This window comes from Dendrobates tinctorius, unplaced genomic scaffold (assembly GCF_039654945.1).
Source record: "Dendrobates tinctorius isolate UK_male_01 unplaced genomic scaffold, ASM3965494v1 ptg000206l, whole genome shotgun sequence".
Classification (NCBI taxonomy): Eukaryota; Metazoa; Chordata; class Amphibia; order Anura; family Dendrobatidae; genus Dendrobates; species Dendrobates tinctorius.
In genome coordinates this window covers 3,962,938-3,968,937 of record NW_027361873.1, presented here as the reverse complement: position 1 = coordinate 3,968,937, position 6,000 = coordinate 3,962,938, and positions in this window count along the sequence as shown.

Genomic DNA, 6,000 nt, shown 5'->3' with positions numbered 1-6,000 from the left:
TGACATACATATTTGCCCCTCCCTTGTTCCAGAGTTTGCCATGCTCCCTCACCGCTTCAGTGACTCCACTGCCTCCCTTTGCGTCTGCGCAGATATATGCCTCTGACCACTTCCGGTTTCGGCACACGCCGGCATCAGCACTCGTGTCCTTGTACACCCACAACCCCAGCTGTTCCCTGGCTACTATAATTTTGACATGGTATTTGTGGCGCCCCTGAGGCTCAGTCGCCACAGAGGTACTGCACCTTCCCTAAGGTGTAGTGCCCCACCAACTTGGTAAGTTGGGAACTCCTTTCCACACTCCAACACCTGCATCCCACACACAGGATAGTTCAGCACTGATCACATTGCGGCTCATGCTTAGAGGGTAGCAGAGCACCTCTGGTGATTCCTTGCTTCGTAACACGAGATGTGCTGGGAGGTGGGTGGAGTTGATATCCATATAAAAGAGGGGGAAGGTTTGGAGTTCAGTTCAGTCTGGGGTGAGGCCCGGAGAAGGAGGTCAGTCTGACAGGAGGTCAGGCGAGAGGAGTTCAGTTCTGATGTTAGTTTTGAGTTCAGTTTGAGTTCAGTTTAGAAAGAGTGCTGCAGCTGCCTCAGTGATCTGAGCCAGCTGGCACGGCAAAGAGAGGAGAAGGAGAATGACGTAGAACTGCAACCTAAGCTTCCATAAGAGAGAGAAGGAACAGCGCGGAACGAAGGAGTAGGAGAACAGAGAGGAGTTTTTTGGTTGGAAGAGGAACCCTGCCTATAGGTTCTCAGCGCAAGGCCGGGGCCCGGTCCCGGAGGTTGTATGGACACTTATGGTGTCAAGGTGAAAATATATTTTCTTATATAACTTTTATCCTTTTATACTGTGAAACAATAAGTTTTTCCTAATTGCTTGCTAATGCAAATGTAACTGTATTAAAGATGGCTGCCAGTGTTCACTTTCACTTAAATTCAGTGTCTAAAGAGTTAAGTTAAGTTTCATTTCTCCTAAAAAAAGATAACTCAGGAATGTGAAGAAGAAGTAACCATCGGGAGACTTTTTGACGAATCAGAGAGAGACTGGACACTAGATGTATACTGCATAAACCCCGCCTAATGCACGCCTTCCCCTAACACTCAATATAGTATTGTGTATTTGTAAATAAAGCCAGTTGTTGTACTGCTCCTGACAGGTGTGGATGCGGGACATTAGCTAAGACTGAATCAGCTGCGTGTCTGAGTCATTCTTAATTGGTACCAGATGTTTTGCGCTCGCACAATGATTTGGAATGACTGGTGAATGAGGATTTATTGTCGTTTACGACCCCGACAATTTGGCGCCCAACGTGGGGCATGGACAGTGATCCGAGGCTCCTCTGGACCCATGCCTGGATGTCTGTGGATGATACCTGTAGTGGCTGACCTCGAGGACTGATCACCCTCCAAAACACGGTGAGATCATATACACTGTATGTGTCACACTTGCTAGTGTCTCAGCCGTTATTGGTTTGTCTGTGGTCTCCTTGGGTCTGAGGGGTGACCGGTCGAGTGGTGAGACTGAGTGCGATCCTGTGCCACGCTCTGAACCAGCAACTGAGAGACGTCGCATTCTGCACGTCCTCGTGTACACCACACCTCCTCCACCGGTCATTGTACTCCATTTAACCACCCTACCCGTGACTATTGTCTAGTATTGAAGTGGAGTGATAAATTGAGCTAGTTGCAGATTGTGGGGCAACTTAGAGGAAGGGATAGGAGACGCAGCCTCTGTGATATTGTACCAACTAGGTAATTAAGACGTCCCGAGAAGGGACCACCTGTATTTCTGTGGAGGGCTCTCACTAGGAGACCGCCTCCCGACTGTTGGAATATCGTGGCAGGATAATCTGTTAATCACTGCTGTTCAAGGTTAGGGAAAGGAAATATTGAGCGCGAGGCTCTTTTCCTAGTACGTCGAACGTGAGGCTCCGTACTGTGGAACATCAGTGTTGATATCGCTACCAGTGGTTTTTCTGCAGAGAACCATAGTATTCTGTAAGAGTCATGCTGGGTATCTTAAAGCAGAAGAAGTCTGTGCCCCACAAGTTAGATGAGGATGCTGTGGAGGTCAAGGCAATAGTAGCGTCACGGGAAGGCAAGAAGGCAGTCAAGAATGTTGAGAGATTGTATAAGCATGTAGGATTGCCCTCGTCAGGGAGATTACAGCCGGCTATGTGGCATAATCTCATAGAGAACAAACGAGGCATGTTGAAAGATAAAGGATTGTTAGAACAAGCACAAGCTCATCTGCGAGTTGCGCGAGGCTTGAAGAATGAAGGATGGAAAGAGATTGATGGGGAAGGAGGATCAGACAATGCGGAACCTGTGTTTGGTTATAAAATGCCTTTGAACTGTGATCTTATAGATTGTAAAATGGCCGCCGTGCCACTGATGATGAAAATGCAGTCCCAACCACCGCCCTATAATGGCGACAAGACGAGCTCTCCAGAAGCGTGGGTGTGTCCTGTTTGTGGCGTGCAGAATCCAACCTGGGTGGAAACCTGCCGTGTGTGTGGGGCGGGCCGTCCTTGGGGTTCCGCCCAGACCATGGACGGAAGTGGGGCATGCCACGCCTCCACCGGCAGCCATCTTGGTGCACCCGGAATTCCTCCCCAGCCACTATGTCCGCTGGTAACACTTTCCGGCGAGTACTATCAGGGACCACCACATCCTGAGAAACCTCCGGCACCGACCGATGCTGTTCCCACCTCTAATGTTCCTGTTTCTGTTCCGGCCTCTGGGCCTAGTCTCCCGGTGCAACCCACTGTGATATTTGTAAATACACCTGGTCAAGGTCCCTTCACTCTTGATGCCCTGACCGGCAGTACGGCTTTCCGGTCCGTAATGCGTATGAGGCACCAAGCTATCGGAGATGATGAGGGATCAGAAGATTCTGACAATCAGGTTGCTACAATTCCCCCTGCCCCGCCACTGCTATTAGGTCCGTTCGAATCCCCCCGGCCCGGAAGGAGCCCACTACCTACCCCTCTCAACAAATCCTCTAGGTTGCCCCATGACCCTGAAATCTGGTTCCCCTGTCATTCACGCTATTACATCACACCTCAGGGCTCCCAGGTTCTTTTCTCAGTGGGGTATGGGGACATAGTTACCCACCAGGTAGGAGCCATAGTGAACCCAGCTAACTCTACCCTGTCGCATAGAGGTGGTTTGGCCCAACAGATAGCTAAAAAGGGAGGCCCAGCCATAACCCAAGAGTGTCAGGCCTACCTTACCAATTATGGCCCCTTGCATCCAGGAGACGCTATGTCCACCCAGGGAGGGAATTTGCCCTGTGATATAGTGTTACACACTGCAGGCCCTATATATGATTACAGGACACCCGAGCATTGCCGTACAATATTGCAGACCGCCTTACAGACAGTGCTTATCTTTGCAGGACGGCTAGGGAGAGATACACTTCCTCGTAGAACTTTGGCTATACCATTGATATCTTCAGGACTCTTTGGATACCCACTGGGCCCCTGTATGAAGGAACACGTTGAAGTCATCAAGAATTGTCTCCAATCAACCCCAGATCTCGATTTACAAGAAGTTAGGATCGTCTGTTACCATGAATCCGGATTAGAGGGCATCATGCCCTTGGTAGCTGAATACATGATACCACTGATGCACACAGGTATAAAGCCCCTGGATGAGGTAATACCCACAGCACCCCCAACTGCCCCGAAGGATGAGGCAGTGACACATGACGAAGAAGAAGAAGGGCTGAAGCTGAAATACAAACCCTTCACTCCGGTACAAATTGATGCTATTGTTAACAAGTTACCTGACCCGGACAAATTTCCCATGCAGTATGTAAGGAAACTGGAACAGACTAGGAGCATCTACGGGCCTACATGGTCTGATCTATCAGGCATCACCTCAATCAAAGCCTCCGAATATTTTCTCCCCACCATCATGAAGGAATTGGACCCCACTAAAGCAGGACCTCTCAACAAGTTCAAGTCTGGAAAGGAGTTTATCGCTCAACTCACAAAGTGGGCCCAGGATCGTCTCTGTGACGAAGCAGGATCAATACAGGATATACAACAAGAATCTGGTGAAGCTGTGGAGAAATACGCTGCCAGACTAACTATGCAGTTTGAAGACTTGGGTTATTCAACTCATGTGAAGACGCAGGCAGCCTTGTTGGTCCGTGCTTTTATTGATGGTCTGGAAGATCCACTGAAGGATAAGGTCATGAATAGAGTTGAGCGATACCGTCCGATACTTCAAAGTATCGTATCGGATGGTATCGGCCGATCTTTAAAAAAAGTATCGGTATCGCCGATTCCGATACCGGAAGTCCCATTCAAGTCTATGGGACTTCCGGTATCGGAATAAGAAAAACCCTTTCCTGCCCTTGTACAGCCTCTCTGGGGTCTGTACGGGCCTTTCGGGGGGCTGTGCCGGCCTGCCAGGGGGTCTGTGCAGGCTCCGGTGGTCTGTGCCGGCCTGCCGGTGGTCTGTGCAGGCTCCGGGGGGCTGTGCCGGCCTGCCGGGGGGCTGTGCCGGCCTGCCGGTGGTCTGTGCAGGCTCCGGGGGGCTGTGCCGGCCTGCCGGGGGGCTGTGCCGGCCTGCCGGGGGGCTGTGCCGGCTCCGGGGGGCTGTGCCGGCCTGCCGGGGGGCTGTGCAGGCTCCGGGGGTCTGTGCAGGCATCGTCCGATGGGACTACAAGTCCCATCGGGCGATGCCTGCTACCATGACAGTGATTGACACATTAGCCAATGATGGGACAGTAGTAGTCCCATCATCCGGCTAATGTGTTAAATGTAAAAAAAAAAAAAAAAAAAAAAATTACATGCTACATACATACAACATGCATACTACATACATACAACATGCATACTACATACATGCTACATTCATACTACATACATGCTACATACATACTACATATATACTACATGCATGCTACATACATACTGCATGCTACATACATACCACATATATACTACATGCATGCTACATACATACTACATGCTACATACATACCACATACATACTACATATATACTACATGCATGCTACATACATACTACATGCTACATACATACCACATATATACTACATACATACTACATATATACTGCATGCTACATACATACTACATATATACTACATGCATGCTACATACATACCACATATATACTACATACATACTACATATATACTGCATGCTACATACATACTACATATATACTACATGCATGCTACATACATACTACATATATACTACATGCATGCTACATACATACTGCATGCTACATACATACCACATACATACTACATACATACTACATATATACTACATGCATGCTACATACATACTACATGCTACATACATACCACATACATACTACATATATACTACATGCATGCTACATACATACTACATGCTACATACATACCACATATATACTACATACATACTACATATATACTGCATGCTACATACATACTACATATATACTACATGCATGCTACATACATACTACATACCACATACATACCACATACATACTACATACATACTACATACATACTACATGCTACATACATACTACATGCTACATACATACTACATATATACTACATGCATGCTACATACATACTACATATATACTACATGCATGCTACATACATACTACATGCTACATGCATGCTACATACATACTACATACATACTACATGCTACATACATACCACATATATACTACATACATACAATACATTCATACAATACATACATAGACATACAGTACATATAACATAGAGTAACATACTTACCAATACTTGTCACATTGTTCCCCGAAGCCATTGTCGTCTACGGAATAAATATTAACATAACAAACCACAAAAATACTCACCCACGATCCGAAGCAGTCCACGAGTGTGTCCCACGACGATCTTGGGTAGAGAACTGCAGCATCAGATGATGCTGCCGTTCTCTACGGGCTGCAGGAATCCAATGACGGAAGGTAGGTATCC